The sequence below is a fragment of the Gadus morhua genome, chromosome 1, assembly GCF_902167405.1.
Source record: "Gadus morhua chromosome 1, gadMor3.0, whole genome shotgun sequence".
NCBI lineage: Eukaryota > Metazoa > Chordata > Actinopteri > Gadiformes > Gadidae > Gadus > Gadus morhua.
The window spans coordinates 68,690-81,521 of NC_044048.1; positions in this window are offsets into that span (position 1 = coordinate 68,690).

Here is a 12,832-nt window from a genome sequence, read left to right on the forward strand (position 1 = left end):
AGCCGTGATCACTCTTTGGCGTGATTCCAAACCAGCAGCGTAATCCGGGAGGCCGTCCCGAAACTGATCTTCCTCGTCCTCGTCCACGTCCGGTTCACCCATTGCACCCCAGCCTTGGCTGCAATGTTGTGCAACATTGCTGTCACGCAGATCACAGCGCACGACTTGGCTGGCGCAAACTGGAGCCCTCCGCCGGACTTGTGGAGGCATCGGAAGCGCAACTTCCACCTGCCGATCGTGCGCTCGACAATGCACCTGGCCAGACGGTGGGCTTCGTTGTACTGTTCCTTGTGGACGTCTCCCGGGTTAGCCACTGGGGTGAACAGGGGAGGCCTAAGCGGATAGCCACTGTCTCCGAGGAGCCACCACTTTCTCCTGGAGGCTGCAGCCAGCCGTCCGATGGAGGACTCGCGGAACACGAAGGAGTCGTGAGTGCTTCCAGGCCATCTCGCTACGACATCCAGGATGATGCCCTGATGGTCACACACCACCTGGCAGTTGACAGCGGCATATCCCTTCCGACAGATGTAGACGTGGCCATCAACGTTGGGCATGAGAATTGGAATCAAAGTTCCATCCACGACTCCGGCCACTTGTGGGATGCGGAACGACCGAAAAAAGTTCTCTTGGGTCGCACCCATCTCGTCTCTGCTGTGGAAACGGACGTGTCGCGGTACGAGACGAAGGAGGCTGTATGTCACTGCCTGGACCGATCTGCACACTGACGCCTTGCACAGGCCCTGGCCATCTCCTACCACCTGCAGGAAGCTCCCTGTGGCGTAGAATCGGAGGGCGGCCAAGAGCTGCACTTGCGGTGTGAGCGCAAAGCTCCTCCTTGTAGCACGTCTGAGGTCTTGCCTGATCGTCCCAAGCAGCTGTCTGATGGGCAGCCTGTAGCGCTGTATGACTGCCGCGTCAGTGTAGACCTCGAGGGGGTCAAAGTTGTCCCGGATTCGGGCATTGATCGCAACAAGGCGACTCCGGGGATCTCTCTCTCTCTCTCTCTCTCTCTCTCTCTCTCTCTCTCTCTCTCTCTCTCTCTCTCGCGCGCATGGAGCGCTAGCACACGCTGTCTCCCAGACATTATTTGCACTGACGTACTGCAGCGTCCGAAGTTCGACATCAACCCAATTCGACCGGTGCGGAGTAGAACCCGGCGCATTCCCTCATCGATGAGGAAGAACGCGCCATGGCCATAGGCTTCTCAGTCTTCCATGGCATCCCCGGGGGAGTGATAGCCATGCGTGTATCACGGAAGAGGGAGATCCTTCATGTGAGCAATGGCAGGAGGATGAGGAACCCAGGATCCCCCACCAGTCCACCTCGGCTGCCCCCACCCTTCTACCTGTCACATCTAAAAAGCCTTATGAAAACGTGTTCACAGTTCATTCAACTTTCCCAACATTATATATATATATATATATATATATATATATATATATATATATATATATATATATATATACACACACACAGGTATATATATATATATATATTCCTACTGAAAATATGTTTAGCATATACTGAAAAATATCACCTCGCTGCTCCGGGTCTCCTCCTCGAGGGCAAGCCGACATGCCATAATGTCCAACTTGGCCCTCTTCAGCACAATCACCTCTTTTTGGTAATCGGCGGATTCCCGGAGCAGACCACACACGTCCCTCAGCAGAGCCACCTTCTCCCTCTCCAACTCCACCAGGTCTTGGCTGCATTGGCAGCCACGAACGATGATGGAGGCGGTGGCAGTGGAGGCGGTGGAAGGGGTGGAGATGGTAGCCGAGGTGGACGGTGCGGTCATGACGGGTAGGGAGGTGGGGGCAGCCGAGGTGGAATGGTGGGCGATCCTGGGTTCATCATCCTCCTGCCATTGCTCACGTGAAGGATCTCCCTCTTCCGGGATACCCGCATGGATATCCATTCCCCCGGGGATGCCGCGGGAGGCCAAGAAGCCTATGATGGCCATGGCTCGCTCTTCCTCGTCGTTGAGGGCCTGCGCCGTGTTCACCCCCGCACCAGTCAAATTAGTTTGCTGTCGACATTCAGACGCTTTCTTTTTCGTTAGACTTACAAAGTCTTGCCATTTTCCACATCGGACCTAGTGATGCCAGTGAGCGCAGTCATTCTCTCTGCTACTTCTCCCCACTTCTTAATTTTTTGCTTGTTGGTGTGGGCACCTTTGAAGCGGTCAAATAATAAGCCTTTGTTGGCCTCCACCTCCTCCAGCAGAATATTAAGCTCTTCTACCTTAAACAAAGACCTCCTCTTTCTCCCCTTGTCCGCCATTTTCTAGAGGCCTTGCCCTTTTTCCGGAGGGTCTTTTATAGCCAATCAAATGATCAATCAAAGGAAACTTTATGCGGAATCAGATTATGTCGGCTCTCTTTGCTGCGCAAAGCATGTTTCAGAAATCAGCCCATTAAGATAAATGTAGTTGTCACACAAGCTATTTTTAATTTTTTGTCATATGGAAATATTTCAGGGGGGAAAATGCCGTGAAACGCACAGTGCATTCAGGATTAAAACTGATATATGTCGGCTTAAGCCTAATCAATTGGGTTTTAATGTCTTTAGCATTCATATAATTGCAGTCTATTTTTTTCGTAGGCAACTCTGCTGTTGTCCTTGATGGGGAGATAATTTAACCCTTTTTAACGCAATTTTCCTGCAACATTCCTGCGTCTCCCCCTCCTACGGAGCCCATTTCAGCACCGTGTCAGTAGACAGTTACAATCCTACGACGTCGTTAGCGCAGTGCACGGGCGTTCATGTCAAGAGGAGTTTCGAGAAACGCGACAAAGAAATTCACGATGGATCACAAGATCCATCGTGAGAATGATCGTACGACAGAAGATCCGTCGTTATCGGGAAACGGGGCCCAGATTAAAATAAAATTAACAACAATACTAGCAAAAGTAGAGGTGACCACAATGATAATATCTAAAGAGGATAATATAGAAACATTGGCAACCGCGATATCAATGGCGAATTCAGAAACTATGGCGACAAGGATCTTAACACTGACACCAATGTCTCTTGAAGAGACTCTTGTAGAGCAGACAACCATTCGGAAGGGTAATAACACTAATAGGCATTGGTCGCCACTCAACAGCTAGGGCCCCAAAACAATATAAACCTGATCCCAGTGAACGCATTAGGCTAAGAACAACAGACCAGTTGTTCAGGCAAGCAAAAGAAAATATGTGGTATAAATGGGTCGAATTTACTGTAAAACAAATAGAGGCAAATAACTTATTTGTGTAGCAAAAATCGTAAGGATGCAGTATATGTCGTAAATACTAACTAGGATTTTGCTTAAAAGAACGGACACAGCAGGAATATGATATAGAGGTCAATTTAAATAGAACACGAACAGAAGGTATCCCATATCAGGATGATATGAAATGTTTTCCGCTGTTAGGATCGAGTCACCATAACAAATATCTTGAAAATAAATATGACCAGAGCCATGGAACGTAATTATGAAAAGATGCCGAGAATTTGAAACCCATACTACCATCGATAAATTATGTTGTCGGTAACTTAGAAAATAATAACCTAAACAAACGTAAGAGAGCATACGGACCAGACGAGAACATAAGAATTGATCAAATAGGACAACCCAAACCCCCCACATTTATACAGCATACCGATACATGAAGATAATCAGTCATCCAAATCCATGCAAGCTTGCGGGCAATCTTAATTTTGAATTTGTATTTTTACCTATTTTTTGAAATATCATTTTTTTTTTGTTTTATCTTTTTTATGTTACCTATATTCTGAAATACTTATTTTCAATGCATGCTGAAAAAACTATGTTATGATTACTATGTTTGATTCTAGTTAGACATTTGATAGATCTTTGCCTCAAACAACAGGTTGAAATTCCTGAGAATTATGCAGGTTGAGATCCCTGAACATGCTTAAAGGGTTTTAACGATGATCAAATGTAGTGCAAAATCTGACCTGAACGACTGTTAAGTTTTTGATGTGATCTTGGCAGCCACAAAAGGGGGGGATGTGTGGTAGAAATTAATGACTATATTCTATGGTAAACTATGATTATTATTAGGTCTGTATATCTAATGGTAGAAAACACACAGTGCCTGGGAGTCTGAGGTTAGAACAGATGGTGGAACCCCTAAAAGGAGGAGGAAGCTATGGGGTTAAGGCATGCTGACCTCAGCCTAGTGTCTTGGGCTATCTTTGTTGACCATTTGCTGACCATTCAGGTTAAGACGGATTTATGACTGAATGGAGGCGGACACCTCAAGGAGAAACTGCTCTGTTTGTGTGTATAAAAAGACGCTGGAGTTTGTGAACCGCCAGTGCTTTGCAAATCATTCGGCTGTTGTCGTTGTTTTTTAAACGATAAAGTCTATTGTCAATACTTGCTCCGGACCCCTCGGTTTCTTTTACTCTCTCTTAAATTAGTCGAAGTTTTTTATATCTCGGTTAAAATCCACCACAACATGATGTGAAAGTAACCTCTCTTATGTGAGCCGAGCCCCTGACAAGGAGGGACGAGCCTTGGGTTCATGAATAACAGGTCCCGATGGCGACAGAGGAAACCAGAGCTGCGACTACAACAATGTCCAAAACCACCCACATGCACCAGCGCACCAATACATGAAGATCCCCTGAGCCACCCAAATCAATGTGAGCCTACAGATAATCTCGAATTTTTTAATTTTTATTGTGTTACTTTGTTATTGTGTGATTTTGTATTTTTTACTTTTTTCTTTCAATGCATGCTGTAATATATGTTCCCTAATTTTTGTACCTTTCACTTTTATGCATACCGAAAATTGTATAACTTTGTCACATATAACCAGAAGTATTAGTTTGGATTTCTATGCTTCTATTCATATGCTTATTGTTGTATTGTTGACAATGACCTATATTTCCTATGAGACCCACCAAGGTGAATGCCGTCTCAGTGTTATGGGGACGCGTTGTGGTTTATCTCCCCTATGGAGTTTTTTCCACTTCGGTCGTTGGTGTTGATAATTGTCCTACTATGACTATGTTTTCAGTGTGGTAAATGGTGTTTATGACTTAGAATCTTATAGTATGGTCATCTAAGATGACCAAGGAGGGATTGTTACGTATTTTAAGCACATAAGCTGCCCACACCTAGCCACTAGGAAGCAGGATCGAACACACAAGCTGCATTACCCTCACATAGCCACTAGGAAGCAGGATCGAACACAAACTGCAATAACTAATCCAGCCACAGATGGCAGCACCTTTAGACAGGTGAGGATGGCGGAACCATTACGTCACACCGGCCACGCCCACTTCACATAGGCCACACCCACTTGGTAGAAACCAGGACGGAGTTAAGTAGACGGCTTGAAGTAGCTCACAGGTATTTCTCTCTCACGCATTAAATACAATTCCCTCCCTTATGCTTCATAGTTACCATACCGAAATATGCCTACTTATCAAATTAAGTGAGTTAAAAGCGACCAAGGATTGGACTACTTTTAAGAAAAAACGCAACACTATCTCTCTCATAATTTCTCAGTTTTCTCTGCCATCCTGTTTCTGCTTTGCTCTTGTCCCTATCTCTGTCATCATTTCTTCTTTTTTCTCTGCCATCCTATTTCTGCTTTGTTCTTGTCTTTGTTGCTGATGTCATTTTGCCTTTTTTTGCTTTTGCCCTGCCCTGCTATCTCTTTTCTTTTTGTTTTTCGTTCACTTTTAGGAGCACCATAGTATTTGGAATTTTTGTTTGTCTTGGGGATCCGCGCTTTGCCCATCTCCCTTCAGCTAAATCCACATTATTTTTGGGACATATTGGTCTAGTAAGGAGGTCCTCTGGAAGTTGATGTCTGAGGATATGTTCAGTATATCTTCCTTTGAGTGAACCGTACATTTTTCTGATTTATTCTGATGTCCTGAGGTATCGTTTTTTGTGGAGAATGTTGTGTTTTACAAACTCTAGTTTGGCCATGTTCCAGGTCGTCTTCTCTGTGTTTTTTGTGGCATACCTCTGTAGGTTTCCAAACATGGCACCACTCCAAAGAGGGTAAATGGCCATGCAATTGTCCAGAAGAATTTCTATTATTCTGGGGCAATGGTATGGATTTGACCTGTGAACATTTTCCTTCTGTCGCTGATCTTACTTCCTCATAGATTCCTTTGAATTCTCTTGTGTATGGAGAGCTTTCAACAAGTGTTTTGACAGACCTCCCTATTCTGCATCCTCCCACCTGTACAACTCTGCCTCCATATGATCCTCATGCTCTTGACTCTTGCTATTTGATACAAGTGCCTTCAGAAAGTCCAAACTGCTTTGGACATTGTCATTCAGATGTTCTGTCAGCAAAGCAATGCAGAAGTGTCTAAAAATGCGACATGCAGTCTTCAAATCGATTGTGTTCTGCAGTCTTTCAAAAATGAAGGTTGAGAACTCTCTGAGGGACTTGTCATTGGTCTTCCTACCAATGCTGCAATTCACTCCCTTAATTATGTGGGCAGAGCACAGATAAAGCACTGTGAAGTGTTTTATATTGACCCATTTCTGTTGCCTCTGGATAATGTAAAATGTTCTTTTGAGGTATGCATCTATGATTTCCTTGTTTAATGCTAATAGTACAGCCTGAATTAATGCCCATCTATAACTATCCTTTAAGTTCACTGTGAATTACATTTGTCCATGTTTTTTTTAAGTTTGTTTACACCACTGTGAGGTCAGACTTTACTCAACTGAGTTTGTGTAAGTGAAATTGTGAATTTCTTGGCCGTGGATGGCACCTTTCTAAACACTCTAATCACTCTTTATTATTTTATTTCAGATACATGTCCTTTTACTTTTCCCTTTCTCTGCCTCACCTTCTCTGGCTCTGGATCACTAATAGAAACGTCAGATCCGCCATTTCTGCGATTTCCCTCTGACTTTCTTCTTCTTCAGAATCGTCATCTCTGTACTGCAACCCAACAGCGTTTTATTTTGCTGTGCCTCTTTTTAACACCACTCAAGCCTTTTTTTTTTTTTTTTAATCTTTTTCACCAGTGCAGAATCTGGATCACAAATGGACAACAAAAATCCTTCTTTTAGTCAGACTCTTGATCTCTAATGGAAGCATCAGATCTGCCACTTTTTGGGGACACTGGACTGTCAGAGTCTTCTGTGTCTTGCTCTTCCACCATTTCCCTCTGACTTTCGGCAGAATCTTGATCTGTGTCCTGGAACACTACATCTTTTTTGCTGTGCCTCTTTTTAACACCTCTCACGTCTTCTGTATTCACCCTCTCTTGCTCTGAGTCACAGAGTGGAAAATATAAGTTTCCATCAGTGGGTGACTATGGACCTTTTGAAATACATGATGGTGCCTTGACCTTTCCCCCAATATCTAGCAGATTGTATGTCTATAGACAGTGGAGCCATTTCTTGTTTTCTCTCCTTTTCATTTCCAAAAATCTTTTGGGACAAATTTGACCACACATCTGAACAGAATGACTGGTCTTGATCTCAAATATCCAATGAAAGGAAATGCTGCACAATCAATTGCTCTCCTCCAGCTATTGACCAGAGATCATCTCTGGAGGATCCCTTGCCTTTCCGTTTTTTGGGCATGTCTGTACACCAAAATGGAATATAGTTACTAACATCAAGAGTGAACACTGACAAATTAACAAGTAAACTAATACTCATAATTTAGTACTTTTGCCATAGTAAGTAATAATAGTAGACAGGCATGAAGTCGAAAAACGGTATGCGTTATAACAAAAACATAAATAAAACATAAGATCTGGGGCCCGTTTCAGAAAGATGAGGACTGAGTTAACGCTAAACTCTAGGTTGATTTACCCTGTGTCGAATAACCCAGAGTTTTCGGTTCCACAGCAGCGGTTATGCATTAGTTCAATCAACTCGGGGTTGGTTAACACAGGGTTGTGCGCGTCCACGCCAAACCTAAAAAGACTTGATGTATGGATCATGGAAACCCTGATCGATATGGCGAAACGGGCCGCTTATTTCAATGAAATGGAACCCCAGGTTCTCCTGGAGAGCTATGACGAGGAGAAGGACATTATCACAAGAAAAGGGAACGCTAAAGACTCTGCAACCCGGAGAACCAAAGCCTGGCAGCGGATCGCTGACTACGTAAATGCGTTAGTTACACGTCAAAAGCATGATCCTTAATATTTGAGCCATGAATATATAAATATCCCAGTTAAGCATTCTTAAAGATCCTACCATATCACCCCTTTCTTCTAAAAAAATATGTACTCCGATGGCTTCCAAGCGGTCAGCGGATCAAGTATAAAAATGAAGTATAAAAAACATACAAACTGGTAAGCTTTTCCCGCCATCGTATTGGTATAAATTTAAATAAGCCATTTTTTTAAGCCAATCGTGAAAAGGCCGACAGTCGGCAGACTGGATCTAGCCCTCAAATTGTCTTGACCCCGGTGGAGGAGCTGTTAATAAACATAAATTAAGGGCACCCTGGCATGGAGGGGGTACCTGGAGGTACCTATACCTCCTCAGAGAGTCAGCGGCCATACCCCACAGGTTGAATGTAGGTTTTTGTGTTTTCTTGTATTTTAGATACTTTTTGCCTTCGAAGTAACACATGCAAACCATGTGCTTGCCACAGCGCATACTATTCCAAATGTTTCTTTTTTTGGCAACTGGATGGAAAAACCTAAAAATGACTATTCATCAACTTCACAGATCAAGATGGGTTAGTGCTTGTAATGAAGCCGCCGGCTACGATCGAACATTCTCCAGTTAGTCAGGCGTCTTAGGACCAGATTTGAGAAAAATGGGGACACGGCGGACAAAAGCACCAAATTTTTTCCTCAGGTTCTCCATACCCATACCTTTCAGTTTAGAGGGGGTTCCACTTAATCAAGATGGTGGAAGGCGGCCATCTTGGATTTCCAAGATTTTCGCATGTAAAACCTATAAATGTCAATATATCAGCTTCCAAGTCACTTAGAAGGTCAATCTTGGTGTCAAAATGTACATTTGCTGGGTCAATGAATGCAGTAAAGATGTTAGGAATATCAGTAAGTGATGTTTTACCAACAGTAGATCATTTTTTTTGCATGCTATTTACACAATAAGTCAAATTAGTTGACAATTATCTTAGTTACAATTAGTCCATGAGCCAGGGGGGTTGATCGGTATCATCGGGGGGACAAATGCTATCATTGTTTTTTGGCTAGGTATACACCCCTAGTACTAGAAAAATCACGATAGCAGTGCAGGGGTGGTAGCGAAATCACTTTTTTTCAGCTCATGAGGTTACTAACCCCCTAAGATAAATTCCGTTTTTGAGATCTGGTGTATATCTGGTTTAGGCTCATGATAGGGATATTGTCAATATTCTATAATATGGTGCTTGGTATCATTAGAAAGGGGACCTTTTAGGCTTTCATTTAAGCCCAGGACTGAATCTGTCTGACAAACGCAGAGGTCACATGACGTCTTTAAACTAGAAATAACACACATTTTATCACAATTTCCGCCTAAACTGCATGCTTTCTTTTATCCTTGGGGCATGAAGGAACATCAGGGACACAAAACTCAACAACTTCAATACTCAAGGCACTCTGATGATTCAGAAAATGTATAAAATACCCATACTATTATTTGTGAGAGCCTTAAATTACACTTGTGCAGCCAGCACAAGTCTTCAAAATAGAATGGAGCCAATAGAATGGACAGTAGCTCATGCACGGAATGTTGATGGATTTTTGACAGTTTAACAAGGTTTTGTCAGTTTGGTGAAAAGATCGTTGGTTCAGTTGACTGGTTATAACAACACTACTAACTATACCATCTTCAATCAACTTCCAGTGAATTCCAGGGGTATTAAATGTCAGTACAAAATACTTTTTCTCTTGTGCTTGTGAATTGATGGGGAATAGACAGAGGGAGATTATACGTACAGCTGTACCTGTAACAGTAGCTAATGTAAGCTAGTAACTTTTGTCCAGTGGTTTTTATGTTCATAAAATTCGTCATTGAGAAAGCAGAGCGAGGTTTCTTTCAGAAAAGAAAGCATGGGCTAATATTAGAGGTAAGGGTAGATAAGGCAGAGTAGGCTATTTCTTCAAGGTCAGTCATTGCCATGTGTTTTTTACTGGTAAAATAAGCCTAATAGTATTTTGCTGGTCATATTGCAGGATCAGAGGAACTGTCATAGACAAGCTGATACTATACGATACAAGACAGGGCCATACTTGAACTAATGATCTGGTGCACATGATGGATTGGACATTGTGTATTGTATGCCAAAAGTCTACTCATGAACCACTCCGATGCCCTTTAAATGCGGATGGATCTGAAGAGAATTCTGAGCCATACAAATCCTTCCTGGACAATGTGAATTCTTTCAGGGAGCTGAATCAACTGCCAGTACCACTTCCTTTTGATGAGGCCAGTAATGTGGAGCAGTTCACCAGGCATCGTGCACAGTGGCATAAGTCTTGTCACTTTAAATTCTGTGCAGACAAACTGGAAAGAGCACGGGAGAGGGCGAGAGCTAGTTTTTCTGAAACCTGTGCTGCAGCTGAGAAACGACTGCGGCTTGAGCCTCTGGACAAGAGCGCATGTTTGTTTTGTGGAAAGTCTGATGGACGACTTCACAACTACGAGAGTCTTGATGCAGATGAGAATCTCAAGGTTAAGGCCACAGAACTGGGTGATACGGAACTATCAAGCAGACTTGCGGGTGGTGACGTCATTGCTTTAGAGGCAAAATATCACCTGACTTGCTTGACTGGATTTTGAAATCGACATCGATCGCTAACAAGACAACGCCAAAACTCCTCAGACTGTAAGAAACAAGAGAGACAAATCAAATCCAAAGCCTTTGTAGAGCTTGTCAGCCATGTGGAAAATTCTGTGGAAGGTGGTCAATTCAACTTCAAGTTCTCATCCCTGCGTGAACTGTATGAAAACCGCCTGCTCAAGCTTGGTATCACAAAGGAAATCAACAAGGTCCGCTTCAAGGAACAAGTCCTGAAGTACTTTCCCTATGCTCAGGAGCAAAGAGATGGAAAGAATGTGGTACTTGTTTTTGAACCAGGAATGCAGGAAATGTTGAAGCAGGCATTGAACTCTGACCATGTGGAGGATGCACTGATTCTAGCCAAGGCTGCCAAACTTTTGCGCCGTGATATATTTAACTCTGCTGGATTCAGGTTCAATGCCTCGTTCCCCTCGGAATGCCAGCAGAACTCTGTTCCCACCAGTCTCAAGACCCTGGTGACAATGATGCTGGTCGGTGCAGACCTGAAGGATCAGAGCACTACTGACTCCCAGGCCTGCCTCACTATCTCACAGACCATCTTGTTTAACTGTAAGAAGAAGGCTTCAACCTCCAAATCACTACATTCACTGGAGTACGAACCACCCTTGCCACTTTACATCGGACTAAGTATGCACACGCAGACCAGGTCAAAGAAAGTGATAACACAGCTCTTTGATTTGGGCCTCGGTGTCAGCTATGATCGGGTGGTGGAAGTGGAGAATCAGCTGGCCACAGCTGTCTGTGAGAACATTGAGAAGAACGGTGTTGTGTGTCCTGTTGTGTGTCCTGCTCAGCTACGCAAAGGCCTCTTCACTGTTAGTGCTCTCGACAACATTGATCATAACCCATCAAGCACCACAGCCAAAGGGTCCTTCCATGGCACAGGCATCAGTCTTTTTCAGTTCCCCTCCATGTCTAATGTGGGACACTGCCAGGATGGAATAGGCATGCCTTCGCCAGAAACAAAAAGGAATCATCGCTTACCTGACAACTTCCCCAATGTGCCGGCAGTTGCACTCAAGAAGGCTAATGTGGCTGTTCCCAAGACACCCAATCCGACAAAAACAATCGAGGGACACCTTAGTGGAGCACATGTGAAAGAGGAATGCTGGATTGAGCATTCACTGAAGGTGATCGAAAAGGAGGAGCTAGACCAGGGAGACATTGTGGCCTGGTCAGCCTACCACGCATCTCTACATGATGTATCAGATGACCTGCAGCCTGCTCTCACTCAGCTCTTGCCACTGTTCTACGAGAAGGCTGCTACGGCTTCCATGATCAAGCATGGGATGGATGTACAGCGTGAAGCCACACAGTTCCTGAATCCAGGAAAGATCCCAGTAATGGCTGTGGACGCACCACTGTATGCACTGGCCAAATATGTTCAGTGGAACTGGCCTCAAACACATGGTGAAGACAAATGTGTAGTCATGTTTGGCGTCCTCCATATCGAAATGGCAATGTGGAAAACATTTGGGCGTATCCTTTTACACGTCTAGGCCTGTGAAAAATAGCTTTCTTGACGCACATGGTCGTTGTTAAAAAGCATATCTTTACTTAAAACACAGCACAACTCTCGAGTCACTTGCAAAACTGAAGCCCCTCCAGTCTCAAACTCTGGCCCTCTTAGGCCACGTTTAGACGTAGCAGGGTATTTATATAAACAAATATTTCCCCCCCTCCATTTTCAAAAATAACATTGTTCACACATCGTTTTCAAAGAAGTTGTCGTTTACATCAAAACGCATAAATACGCCGTCGAGCGACATCATAACTATGCCAAACCCATGGGCAAAGGAAGAAGGATAAAGCCAGGCAAGCCAATCAAAATCCTCAGAATCAACAACAACGAATAACACGAGCGTCTTCCTGCCACAAACAAACTGCAAACATAGGGCGCTCATATGACGTTAAGCATTTCCTGGCGCATGATGTGACACTTCAGAACCTAAAACCCTTTCTACCCATTGACACGACAACACATAACCAGCGTTTTCATCTCCACTTTGGCCGGAGTTTTTAGAAATTATCGTCTTCTGTGATAAAAACAGCGT